Raw genomic sequence first — 14,647 nt, 5'->3', positions numbered from 1 at the left:
GCAGTAAAAATAAGTATATCTGTAAAAATCAGTCAAGAGACTCACAACATAAAAGGATATAAAGTATGACACCATATACCTAAAATGTAGGGGAGAGAGGAGTAATGAATGAGTTCAAACTTAAGTGACCATCAACTTCATATAGACTGTTGTATACATAAGATGTTACATGCACACCGAATGGTAATCACAAACGTTGTAATAGATATGCAAAAAGTAAAGGAATCCAAGTGTATCATTAAAGAAAGCCAACTATTTTTAAGAGAACATATCAAGAGAAGAAAGAAATAGAGAAAAACCAAAAAGAATCATAAAACAAGTAACAAAATAGCAATAAATAAATACCTATCAATAATTACTTTGAATGTAAATGGACTAAACACTCCAATCAAAAGACATAGGGTGACAAAATGGATAAAAAAGCAAGACCCATGTATCTACTACCTTCAAGAGACTCATTTCAGAGCAAAAGACACATTCACATTGATATTGAAAGGATAGTAAAGCATTTATCATGGAAATGGATGTGAAAAGAAAGCCAGGGTAGTAATATTTATATGGCACAAAATGGACTTTGAAAGAAAGATTGTTACAAGAGATAAAGAAGGACACAATATAATCATTAGGGGAGCAAGCAAGCAAGAAGATATAACAATTATAAACGTTTTTACACCCAATATGAAGGCACCCAAACATTTAAAGCAGTTAATAACAAACATAAAGAAAGTGATCCATAATACAATTGTAAGGGACTTTAATACCCCACTTACATCATTGTATAGATGTCCAGTAGAAAATCAGGAAGGAAATAGTGTCCTTGAATGACACATTGGACTGGATGACTTTTAACAGTTACATGTAGAACATTCCATCCTAAAACAGCAGAATACACATTCTTTTCAGGTAAACAGTGAACATTGTCCTGAATAGATCACATATTAGGCCACAAAACAAGTCTTAACAAATTCAAAAAGATCAAAGTCACTCCATGCATCTGTTCTGACGACAATACTATGGAGCTAGAAATTAACTTGAAAATCTGGAAGGAGCACAAATACAGAGGCTAAATAATATGCTACTAAACAGTGAATGGGTCAACTAAGAAATCTAAAAAGAAACAAAAATACATGGAAATAAGTGAAAGTAAAAATACAATAGTCCAAAATCTTTGGTATGCATGCTATAAATTTCTCTTAGAATTTTCTTCCAGAAAATATAAATTTATAGCAATACAAGCCTACCCCAAGAAACAAGAAAAATCTCAAATAAACAACCTAACCTTATACCTAACAGAGCTAGAGAAAGAACAAACAAAACACAAAACCAGTAGAAGGAAGCCATTAATAAATATTAGAGCAGAAAAAAATGATAAGAAACTAAAAACAAAACAAAACAAATAAAACAGTTTTACTTAAAAAGTAAAACAGATCAGTGAAACCAGGAGCTGGTTCTTTGAAAATATCAACAAAATCAATAACATTTAGCCAGACCTGGGGTGGGGGGGAGGGTTGGAAAGGACTCAAATTAAATGAAATCAGGAATAAAAGGGGAGAGTTAAGTCAGTTAAGTGTCTGAGTCTTGATTTCAGATCTGGTCATAATCTCCTGGTTTTGTGAGTTCGAGCTCCACATTGGGCTCTGTGCGGACAGATTCTCTCTCTGCTTGGGATTCTCTCCCTCTTTCTCTCTCTCTGTGCCCCACTCATACTCACACCGTCTCTGTATCTCTCAAAATAAATAAGGTTAAAATTTTTTTAAACATTAATGTATTTTAAAAAAGAAATGAAAAGAAAACTGACAAGAAATAAAAAGGAATGGGGCACCTGGGTGGCTCAGTCAGTTGAGCGTCCGACTTCGGCTCAGGTCATGATCTCACAGTCTGTGAGTTCAAGCCCCGCGTTGGGCTCTGTGCTGACAGCTCAGAGCCTGGAGCCTGCCTCGGATTCTGTGTCTCCCTCTCTCTCTGACCCTCCCCCACTCACACTCTGTCTCTCTCTCTCAAAAAGTAAACATTAAAAAAACTTTTTTAAAAAGAAACTTATGATCATATCAATAAATGCCAAAAAATTTTTGACAAGGTACAACATCCATTAATGATAAAAACCCTCAACAAATTTGGTTTAGAGGGAACATACTTCAACATAATAAAGGCCATATATGAAAAACCTACAGCTAACATTGTACCCAATGGTGAAAAACTTAGTACTTTCTCTTAAGATCACAAACAAAACAAAGTAGTCCAATCTCACTAGTTTTTTTTTTAATGTTTATTCATTTATTTTGAAAGAAAGATACGGAGAAGAGGAGAGCCAGAGATAGAGGGGGAGAGAGAGAGAGAGAGAGAGAGAGAGAGAGAGAGAGAGAGAATCCTAAGCAGGCTCCACACTGTCAGTGCAGAACCCAAAACAGCTCAAACTCACGAACTGTGAGATCATTACCTGAGCTGAAATAAACAGTCATGAGTCAGACACTTAACCGACTGAGCCACCCAGGTACCCCCCAGTCTCACCAGTTTTATTCACTATAGTACTGGAAATCCTAGCCACAGCATTTAGATAAGAAAAAGTAATAAAAGACATCCAAATTTCAAGGAAGAAGTAAAACTTCCACTATTTGCAGATGGCATGTTACTCTCTATACAAAACCCTAAAGGGTCCACAAAAAAAAAAAAAAAGAATAATAAAATAAATAAATAAATAAATAAATAAATAAATAAAACAATTGATAAATGAACTCAGTAAGGTCACAGGATAAAAAATTAGTGTATAGAAATCCATTGAATATTTTATACACTAATAATGAATCAACAGCAAGAGATATTAAGAAGCAAAAATGTTTATAATTACACCAAAAGTAATAAAATAGCTGGGAATAAATGTAACCAAGGAAATGAAAGATCTATACTCTGAAAACTATATAGCAATGATGAAAAAAATTGAAAATGACACAAATGAAAGGTGTCCCATGCTCATGGCTTAGAAGAACAAATATTGTTAAAATGTCTGTCCTACTCAAAGCAATCTACAGATTTAATGCAATCTTTATCAGTATACCAACAGCATTTTTCATAGAACTAGAACAAATAATCCTAAAATTTGTATGGTATCACAAAAGACCCTGAACAGCCAAAACAGTCTTGAAAAAGGAAAACAAAGCTGGAGGTATAAAAATTCCATATTTCAAGTTATATAAAGTTGTAGTAATCAAAAGAGTATGGTACTGGCACAAAAATAGACATATAGATCAAATAAAACAGGATAGAAAGCCTAGAAATGAACCCACAATTATATGGTCAATTAATCTTTGACAAAGGAGGCAAGAATATGTAATGGGAAAAAGACTCTCTCTTCCACAAATGGTGTTCAGAAAACTGGACAGCTACATGCAAAAGAATGAAGAAGCTGGACCACTTTCTTACACCATAAAAAAATAAACTCAAAGTGGACTAAAGATCTAAATGTGAGACCTAAAGCCATCAAAATCCTAGGAGAGAGCTCAGGAAGTAATTTCTCTGACACTGACAGTAGTAACATTTTTTTTTTTTTTTACATATATGTCTCCTGAGGTAAGGGAGAGAAAAGCAAAAATAAACTTAGTACAACATCAAAATAAAAAGCTTCTGCACAGTGAAGGAAACAATCAACAAAACTGTAAGACAACCTGCTGAATGTGAAGAAGATATTTGCAAATGACATATTTAATAAAGGGTAAGTTTCTAAAATATATAAAGAAGTGATACAGCTCAACACACCAAAAAACAAATATTCCACTTCAAAATGAGAATACATGAGCAGACATTTCTCCAAAGAAGAAATACAGATGGTCAAAAGACACATGAAAAAATGCTTAACATCACTCATCATCAGGGAAATGCAAATCAAAACTACAGTGAGATATCACCTCACACCCATCAGAGTAGCCAAAATAAAAACACAAGAAACAACAAGTGTTGGCAAGGATGTGGAGAAAAAAGAACCATTGTGCACTGCTGGTAGGAATGCAAAGTGGTGCAGCTACTCTGGAAAACAGTATGAAGAGTCCTCAAAAATTTAAAAATAGACCTACCTTACAGTCCAGTAATTATACTGCTGGGTATTACCCAAAAAATACAGAAACACTAATTCAAGGGGATACATACATCTCTGTGTTTATTGCATCATTGTTTGCAATAGCCAAATTATGGAAGCAACTAACATGTCCATCAATAGATGAATGAATAAAGAATATGTTATTATATAATGTTCACACAATGTATATTCTATACACATAATGGAATATTAGCCATTAAAAAATCATGAAATTGTGCTATTTGAAACAACATAGATGCAGCTACAGAGTGTAATGCTAAGTGAAATTAAGTCAGCCAAAGAAAGATGGTTTCATTCATATGTGGAATTTAAGAAACAAAGCACATTAACAAAGGACAAAGAGAGAGAGACAAACCAAAAAACAGACTTTTAAACTATAGAGAGCAAACTGGTGGTTACCAGAGGGGAGCTAGAGGGGGAGATGGGTGAAATAGATGATTAAATAGTACACTTAATCCTGATGAACATTGAGCAATGTCTAGAATTGTTGAATCACTATATTTTAAAACTGAAACTAATGTAGCACTGTATGTTAACTATACTGGAATTAAAATGAAAAAACTTAACAAAAGTTAAAAACTTTAGAAGATGCAATTTATGTGTAAGTAGATCTGTAAGAACAAAATTTCAGATAACGAGTCTAAATCTTATAGATAGCTTCACTCTTATAAATGTGCCATTTTGAGAACTTGGTGTCAATTACTCATTTTTTGTCCTTTTTTTTTAATGGGGTATCAGATAAAATTAGTCATTAGACAGAAAAAAATATGTAGGGAAAGATTTGAAACTTTTCTTGTCCTCAGTACTTGCACATAATTTCTCATTGATTTATCAAATGGTGCTTTTTTATTGATACCTACAGAAAGTGCTACAAATCTTTGACATTGATGCTTTATTTATACTAAGGTAACTTGTGCTTGATTGTTGGTATATCTAACAATTATTTAGTAAGTTTTTCTTTTTTGTAACTTCAAGGCAACCTAATTTTATTCAGGTTAGTTAGCATTATTTATTGTTATGTATATTCATCCTATAGCTATACTAGTAACATAAATTCTTACCCATTAAATGAGAAATAATATACTTGACTAGCTTTAGTGCCTCCAAGAGTATTGAGTGGTTATTTTCCTTGAGAAAACACAGTCAGATTTTTTTTATGCATAGGATTTTTAAGATTTCTAGCACTTCCCAGAGGGGAAGATGACATCCAGTGTGGTATTTAGTATGTCTGCCATCTGGGTTTTTAGATTCATTTGGTTTAATTCAAAGATTAAAGACAGAAAAATTGGACCAAATGGTGGAATAAAGCCCTGTGGAAAACATGCCTCTGCTGTGATTATTTTTGAGATTAATTGATTCTTTAACTTGTAACTATATCCCGTGACTTCAGTGGCAGTTAATAACTGATTAACCATGAATATGTAGATTAATTGTGCCAGTGCATGCTGGGAGATGAGTTAACTCTTTTATGTAACTAGAGTACCCCAGTTTAAGTGGAGAGTAGACTAAACAAATGCTCCCATGCTTTAGTGAATCTTATTTCAAACAGGACTATCTAATATATAAGCAATAATTTTGAATTTTTTAAGGAGAAAATCTATGCCTTCATTAAAAAAATAGGGAGGGTGTAAAAAACACTTCCAAGTTTTCTAATCTAAAAGATTGGAAGCTTGAATAAATACTTCTTAAAAACAAGGATGCACTACACTTGATCTTAGCCAAAAGGCCAAGAAAGGATAAAAAACAAGGATGCACTATTGATAAATCTTAAATGATGTTGATTTGTAAAAATCTATATAATTATACCATTAAAATAGTTCACATATTGACCATTTTTATAAAGCTCCCTATTGTTCTTATTTTTTTCCTTATAAATCCCTAGCTCTTTTCTATTGGGACTTAAATATATATCTTTTGGCTTCAAGGAAAACAAAACAACGAAAACAGAGCAGGACTCCTATGATCAAGTGCTGTCTTATAGCTACTCCTCTAACTCGTCGTGAAAGCCAAGTTCCTTGAAGATTCATATCTATGAATCTTTCCATATTTTTACTGGCTTTCAGTGCTTGAAGGCACAGGAAAATGACTATCAGTTCTATTACTCCTCTGACACAACTATGATGAAGGCTACCAGTAACCTATTTCTTGCCAAATTTCAAGTCACTTTTCAGTTCTATTTTTACTTTGATTCTTTTCACCATTTATTCTGGTTTCTAACTCTTCCGTGGGAGTGGATTGACCTTTTAAATTTATTTTGTTTCCCATTGATTTGTTTTGTCTCTACCCTCCTCATCACTTTTTCAGGTTTTTTTTCCTAATTCTTTCCTTCTTTTTTCCTCAATTTGGTGTTGCCCATGCTCTATCCTTGAACCTTCCCTGCCTTCCTTCTGCACACTTCTTGAATGGTCTCATCCCTCACGTAGCATATTGATGACTCACAAATCTGTATCTGCAACCCAGACTTCTTATTCTTCTTAATGTATAGTCTATGTGCCTTATAACTAGTAGAGCAGTAGGTGCTTGACATTCGACATGATTTAAACAAAACAGGTTCTTCATCTTCCATAATCTCCTGCCTTGTCTCCTCTGGCCAGGAACAGGTTTACTTTATATTTTATTTCTGTTACTGTACCTTCTACCCAACTGCCCAAGCCAAGTCCTTGTCTCACTCTCTTCTTTCTGTCAGCTCTCTATTTAATCAGTCACCCAGTTCAGTTCATGCAAGTTTCTAGGATTAAGAAAGGTAACTTCTATCACTGTATATATTTTTGTTTCTTTTTTTTTCTAACCAGTTAAAATATTTATTATAAAAATTTAAAGAGGGGTGCCTGTCTGGCTCAATTGGAAGAGTGTGCGACTCTTTCAGGGTTGTGAGTTTGAGTCCCACATCGGGTGTAGAGATTACTTAAATGAATACAACTTAAAAAAAAAGATAAACATTTAAGCAATACTAATTGTAGAAAGTGAAAATTCATTTGGTTCTGTGTTATCAGAGATAAATCTAGGTTACTTCTTTCCTTCCTTTTCTTCCTTCCTCCAGATACTGAGTTCACAACTTAGAGTATCTATTTCCTGACTTTTCCCCTTAACATGCATGAAATTAACTTGTAGTATTATGTCCAGGGCCTGATTCAAGTTCTTTTTTTTTTTTAATATATGAAATTTACTGTCATATTGGTTTCCATACAACACCCAGTGCTCATCCCAAAAGGTGCCCTCCTCAATACCCATCACCCACCCTCCCTTCCCTCCCACCCCCCATCAACCCTCAGTTTGTTCTCAGTTTTTAACAGTCTCTTATGCTTTGGCTCTCTCCCACTCTAACCTCCTTTTTTTTTTTTTTTTTTTTTTTTTCCTTCCCCTCCCCCATGGGTTTCTGTTACGTTTCTCAGGATCCACATAAGAGTGAAACCAAGAACTGCCAAATTGAAGTCATTTTAAGTTTTGTTTCTTAAAATGACTTCAATTTGGCAGTTCCTGGCATGTTTATTTAGCCAAAGAGAAAATCTCTAGAAAATTATTTCAGCTAGACAGCAGTAGCTATTCTGTTTATGGGGAAAAAACTAATTTCCCTTAGATTATTTTATGTATGGGTAGCCTTGCTAAAGATTGACATTGATCATATTAACTACAGATTAATCTTCTTTGTGTTAATACATTAGATCATTATAGAATACTTATGTCCATTATGTCAGGTTGAAGGAATACAAACATGACTAAGATATGGATCTTATATGTACATAGAGATATATATATATTTTATAGAAATCCAAATTAGTTATGTCATTAAAATATATTTGAAGCAAGTATTCATATATCAAATCATATATCAGTTATTTATATTATTTCATAAATGAGAAGAATTTTGTCCTCTCTTAGATAATAAAAATCATATTCTCTTTACTTAAAAGAATATTTTGCATTTGTCAATGAATACTGTTTTTACATGCTTTAATTTCACATACTCAACCTATAAATTTAAAAGAAATTTATTTTAAAGAGAATAAATAAGTGTAGATAAAATATGTTCCATAACAGAAAATAGTACAGTGTGTTTTTGTAATATCATCAAAGCCACTTCGTATGAAAACTGAATATTAAATAAATATAGAGAGAGATCTTATGTCACTTAAACTATGTATAAAGATTGAAGAAAATTAGAAATGATAACTTAAAGGTCCTTGGATAAAACGTATAACAAGTACTCCTTCTAAATCCTGGGTGTGAAAGTTGTTGACTTTCAAGTTAATCTCTCTCATGAAATTATCCTCAAATGGAAAGAGCTACATAACCCAAGGTCAAGTCTTCTCTCTAGGGAAGCCCTAACCCAGTGACTAATCAGTGTCCTTTATAAAACAACTTTTTTGGGACAACTTAAAGTCCATTGCAACTCTAGAGCTCCTTCTGGATCATCTTGAGACTTTGTAGTGATGCATCACAGTTTAACTCCTCCCACTGCCTAATCTTTCCTACCTTTAATTTTTTTTCAAGCCACCAGAAAAATTGTTCCTAGGGGCACTCCTCAAAAGTTTCCTGAGTGCATGTCTTCATCAAAGACTCGTATTTTCAAGGAGTCATTCTAGATGGTCTGAGGAAATAGACTCTAAAATAGAATGGTACAAACATCACCCATCAGCCCACTAACTTACTGACAATGAGGACCCCATTGCTGGTAGTAGATGGACAACTGATAGCTCTTGAATGCTGTAGTGGTGAAATTGTTAAAACCCCTGATGTTGAACAAGGATAGGTACCAGTGGAATGTAATGCACTGTGAATACACTATCTCTGGCTTTTGTAGAATTCAGGGGAAAGTTATTATAAGCATGATGGAATCTGTTTCTCATGGATTCTATTTATCCAGTGGAGAAAAATAATGCAAGGCTGAATGTAAATAATCATGAATTGGAGGTGATGTGTGAGAATAAGAAGGCTTTCTTCCCAAAATATAAAGAAATGTTCATCTTCTTTAGCCAAAGGTCATAAAGGCTGAAAAAAAAAGGCTTAGGATTTACTTAAATATATAGCTGAGCTTTACAGAACCTTGAATCCTTAGCCCTGACAAGTCAGCTAAACCAGTGTCTGAACCCTGCTTGAGAACAAGTGGTACTCTGATTTGCAGGGGTGGGGGGAGGGTTGGAGTACATTTGGGTTAATGATCTCAGAAACCTTGAAACCTAGTTCTCCATAAGCATTCTGGGCCTACAGAAATGGTCTATTCCTCCTAATTAAGGGCTTTTATGTCAATCTTGCTTAAAGATGGTTCAGAAACTTCTTCCCCCTGAGGATATACCCTCACCTCCATTCCTGGCCTCCAGATCAATACATAGGGTCAGCAGATGACATCATGTGGCCACAGAAGTATGTTTACTGGTAGGCGTTGGGAGAGCATGTATGGAATTGGATTCTGAGGCTGCGGGATCAAGTGGGATGGAGAATAAGATTGAATAAGTTTGGGGATAGAGAATACATAAGATCAAATGGGGATAGAGAATAACAGTTTATTGATATGATAGTATTCTCCCATGATATAAAATTTAGCATCTTAGCAAGGATAGCAAGAGAGAGTTGCTGCTGCCAGATAGCTGTTGGAAACTTGAGGAAAGCAAGCATCCCCACTAAAAGAAGTATAAATACCAGAGCTGCTGTGTATACAGTAGAAAAAGGTGTCAAAAGACTCAGATATGTGAACATACTAAAGTGAATATACCAGTTAGAGCCCAGAAAAATCATTCACTCACTATCATCTGTATAAAGGCTTCAAGGACACCCCTAAAGCAATAAGAATGTGCTGATGACTGAGAGGCAAGCATCATTGAGAAGTTCCTAGGTGTCTGTTCTCTGTAGGCAAATGTTGATAGTAAGAGATGCTAGTAGAGAACCGAACTGCTTGATAGGAATGGAAATGTCAAGATCTCAAAATAATAGAATCTAAGTGGCAGTGCTTAGTTGTCACAAGCAAGGTGGACACACAGTTATTTTAATGAGGAGCTAGTTAAAATGCACCCAGGGCTCTAGACTCACAGGGGTCCTGGAGACCAACAATAAAATATAGCATTGCATAGAGCAAAATAAGTGGACACTCAACAAAGGTATTATCCAGTCTATGCTATTAAAGAAATCAGGGGTGCCTGGGTGGATCAGTGGGTTGAGCGTCTGACTCTTGGTCTCAGCTCAGGTTGTGATCTCATGGTTCGTGTGATTGAGCCCCATGTTGGGCTCCACACTGACAGCACTAGGGATTCTCTCTCTCTCTCTCTCTCTCTCTCTCTCAGCATCTCCCCTGTTTGCTCTCTCTCTCTCTCTCTCTTTCAAAATAAACATTTAAAAAAAATCAGAGGGATGATCAGGAGGCTGAATATGGTCACATAATAAACAAATGATGATTCCTTGCCTAATTGTTGCAACTGAGGTAATTTTCAGACTTTGAACTCTTTGAAGGGGAGACTAAGTCACTAGAAAGAACACTACAACACCACAAGAAGTGTATAATGATTCTCAAAATTCTTTGTTTAAAGAACCTATATCCACTTCCTTAAATAACCATTTTCTAGGAAAAGGGGACTTGTGAAACATTTTGAGGAGTGTGTTACACAGGATCTAAGTTGACTTTGATACCTGATATTCTACAGAATTATCATGCTCTTATATCATTGGAGTTGGGCGTACAGGTACCAGGTAATAAATGCAGTTGTGGCCCATGGCTAGCTCACATTGGGTCAAACAATCCACAGATCCCCCTTGTTATCATTTATCTCATCTCTAATTGTGTACTTGGGATGGACATATTTTCTAGTTGGCAGAGCCTCCATATTGATTCCTTGGCTTTGGGGATAAGAGCTGTCCTAGTGAGAAGGCCAAGTTGAAGCCTCTGAAACTTCCCCATTTTTCAGGTGAGATTTATCAAATGTAATCATATATCCCAGAGGAAATACCACAGATTGATGCCATCTTTAAAATCCTAAAAGATATGCTGGTGATGGTCCACCTCACATTCTACTTACTGACAATGTTGTCTCCTGATGAAACCAGAGAGATCCCAGAGAAAGATAATGGACTACCACAAACTCATCTAAGCAGTGCCCTTATTGCAGCTTATGCCAGATAAGTTCGTTTTGCTAGAGTAGAATAACATGGACTCAGATACATACTGTGTGCCAGTAATATACTTAATGCGGTCTTTTTCATTTCTGTTAGGAAAGATAATCATAAATAATTTGCATTCACTTGAGACAGACAATAGCATATATTGGCAGTCTTGCCCTAAAACTAAATTAACTCTCACACTCCTTTTCATAAGGAGTCATCCAAAGAGATATAAGCATCTGGACATTCTGTTGAACTTGTTATTGTTCCACTATATCGATGGGATTATGTTGATTAGTCCAGATAAACAAGAATTGCTAAGTACATTGGATATCTTGGTAAGACATGCATAATCCAGAGGATTGAAATAAGCCTATGAAGATTCAGGGGCACACAGTATTAATAAAATTTTAGAGATCCAGTTGTTGTATCTTACCAGGATGTTGCCTCCAAAGTAAGGCACAAATTATTGCATCTCACAATTCCCATCCTTCAGAAGTAAACACAATGCTTGCTAAGTCTCTTTGGGTTCTGAAGCATATTTCACACTTGTAAATATAATTTAAATCCATTTATCAGGTGATTTGGAAGGCTTCAACTATAGACTTCAACTGTGTCTCAAAGTAGGAAACGGTTCTGTAGTATTCCCATGCTGTGATGTAAGTGACCCTGGTGCCTGAGTCACATAACCCAGGAAAATCGATGATATTAGATATATCAGTGCTAGAAAAGATGTGTGGTTTACAGCAATACTAATAGGAGGATTATAAATTCAATTTCTAGGATTGTTAGTAAGATCATCCTTTCTTCAGTTAAGAATTATGCCCCTATCATAAAAATAGCTCTTAGTATGCTACTGGGCATTGGTAGAGATGGAGTGTCTGAATATGGAATATCAAATGACCATGTGGTCTGAAATTCCAATCATACGTTGGCTTTTGTCTGATCTACCAACATTAAGCCATAAAATAGTTGAGACCCATCAGTAGTTCATCATAAAATGGAAGTAATAAATTCAGGAGGAGGCAAGGCCAGGGCAAAGGGCCCAAGTAAGCTGTACAAGGATGTGCCCCCATGGCATCTATCAGTTTTACTGGCTCCTTTTTGTCAGTCTATATCTGGCCACATAGAGGGTCACTTATATGTTGATGGTGGAGAAAAAAGGCTAAGCTTTTGTGATAGGTCAGCTCAGTATATGTATGCAAGTCAAACACTGGACTGCTACTTCACTAGAGCCCCAACTCTGGGATGTCCCTGATAGACAGGAATGAGGAAAAATATTCTTAGAAAATATTAGAAAATTAGTTAGAAAATATTAGAAAATTAGTTAGAAAATATTCTAAACTTTGGTTTGGGTAGTGTACCTGGTCAACCACTTTGTGTGGAAAGAGATCTGTTTGAGTAGGTTGTTGGACATATTATTATTGTGGATAATTATTGAATGGATATTATCGAGGACCAAAAGTTACCCATCACAGAAGAAACACAAAACGATGAAGCAGACAGAGTTGTGAAGACAGTTGTTAATAGCCAGCTTCTGTCACTGGCCACTCATAGGTAGCACAACAGGCTCATGAATAGGATTCCCATAATGGTAGGGATAGAGGTTATGCATAAGCTTGAAACATAGGTCCTCATCCATGAAGGCCGATCTATCTACTGCCACTATTGATTATCTAACCTGGCAGCAACAGGGACCAACACTTGACACAGTAAAAGTACTGCCCTTCAAAATTCCAACCAGTCCCTTGGTGGCAAGTTGGTTACATTAGACCTGATTACCCGAAAGTAACAGTGCATCATTTTGACTGAACTTAACATGTAATCTGGGTGTGGATGTTTATATTGACCTTAGTCAGCAGCAACCTTACCCAAGGACTTTTAGAATGTTGTATTCACAACACAGGGTCCTACCTAACCACTCATGGGACTAGAAGCACATTTTGCAGCAGTGAAGATATAGCAGTGAGAACATTGCCATGGGATTCCTTGGTCATATATTCTTTATTACCTAAAAATACCAACTTACTAGAGTGATAGAATGGTCTTTGGAGCGGGCATCTGAGTCTCAGAGTGATAATGGCTGCTAAGAAAGGGGTGCTATTCTCCAAGATACAGTACACATTCTAAATCAATGATCATTATTATCTAATGCTTTTTTTTTTCTATAGAATACATAGGTTCAAAACCAAGGAGTGACCCCACTTACTAACATCACATTCAGTGTCTCACTTGGGGAATCCATGTTTCCCTTCCAACTCTGGGTTCTGCCAGTTTAGAAGTCCTAAGTTCTCAGAAGAGGAAAAGCTTTTATTAAGTGATATATCAAGAGCCCCATTAATCTTTAGGCCATAGCTGCTACTCATTTACTTTAGGTTTCCTATGTTAGGAAACAGGGAATAAGAGGAGTCACCATCCTGGAAGGAGTAACTGACCCTTATGGTCAGCTGGAGGTAGGGATGTTGTTACACAATGAGACAGTAAATAATATGTTTGATACCCAGTTGATCCACTTAATCATTTCTTGGTCTTCTCTTGACCAATTTTGGTGGTAAACATCAGTAATGTGCATCAGTAATGGCTTGAGAAGGACATGGTGACCTGGTGCACAAAATCCTCAGTGAGGAAGGGCTGGTAACCTCAGTAAGGGAATCTACTTATACCAAAAGTTGTACTAGCCTAGGATGAGAGCAATTTAGAATGATAATAGTAGAAAGAGATGACGAATATCATCTCACCACAGTTTCTTTTGACAGTTTTCCCCAGAAAGGTGACTAACCAGCATCCTGGAGTAGCTTTTCCCAGATAGAGTGAATTATCATAACTAGAAAGTGGATGTGAGCAGATGCTGTATGAAGCAGCCAGATCCCTTCCTTGATACTGAAGGACTCATTCTTCCAACTGCTGAGAGTTTTAGCAGCTGATGGCTATCAGCTAAATCTTTCTTGAGAAACCACCCTGGGTGCAGTTGATTTTGGCTCTTGATTTTGGCTCAGGTCATGATCTTTAAGTCCTGAGATCAAGCCCTGAGCCCCGCCCCTGGCTCTGTGCTGAGGATGGAGCCTATTTAGGATTCTCTCTCTCCCTCTCTCTCTGCCCTTTCCCTGCTTCAAGCCACTCTCCATCTCTCTCTCTCTCTCTCTCTCTCTCTGTATCTCTCTCAAAATAAATAAATAAACTAAAAAAAAAATTTTTTTTTAAAAAGAAATTATCCTAAACCTAATAGAGCTATCCCTCCCAAGGTCATGCCTTCTAGGTGGGAGTAGCACAGAGGGAAGGACTGATTGAGGAGGAGGGGGTGGGTATATAAAGCTTAGCTCCCTTGCCTTAGGGCAGGACAACTGTGAGAAGACCTCACCGCTCCATCACTTCTATAGAGCTATTGAGACCTTTGTTATAACTGTGCTGTAGCTCAACTCTCCTCCCCAGCAATCCTAAGTCTGTCAATCAAGTGTTGATCTAGAAGGTACTTCT

General features: G+C 36.1%; 1 protein-coding gene and 1 pseudogene across 1 annotated transcript in view; one reads left to right on the top strand and one right to left on the bottom strand.

Moving 5' to 3' along the window:
- MDGA2 (MAM domain containing glycosylphosphatidylinositol anchor 2) overlaps window positions 1-14,647 on the top strand; it is an 867,659-nt gene that overhangs the window by 518,142 nt on the left and 334,870 nt on the right. The gene's annotated exons all lie outside the window — the stretch shown is intronic.
- Window positions 5,681-5,825, bottom strand: LOC132670674 (U2 spliceosomal RNA; annotated as a pseudogene).

The sequence above is a fragment of the Panthera onca genome, chromosome B3 (assembly GCF_046562875.1).
Source record: "Panthera onca isolate mPanOnc1 chromosome B3, mPanOnc1 haplotype 2, whole genome shotgun sequence".
Taxonomy (NCBI): domain Eukaryota; kingdom Metazoa; phylum Chordata; class Mammalia; order Carnivora; family Felidae; genus Panthera; species Panthera onca.
The sequence above is the reverse complement of the archived record's forward strand: the minus strand, read 5'-3'. Positions and strand labels throughout refer to the sequence as shown.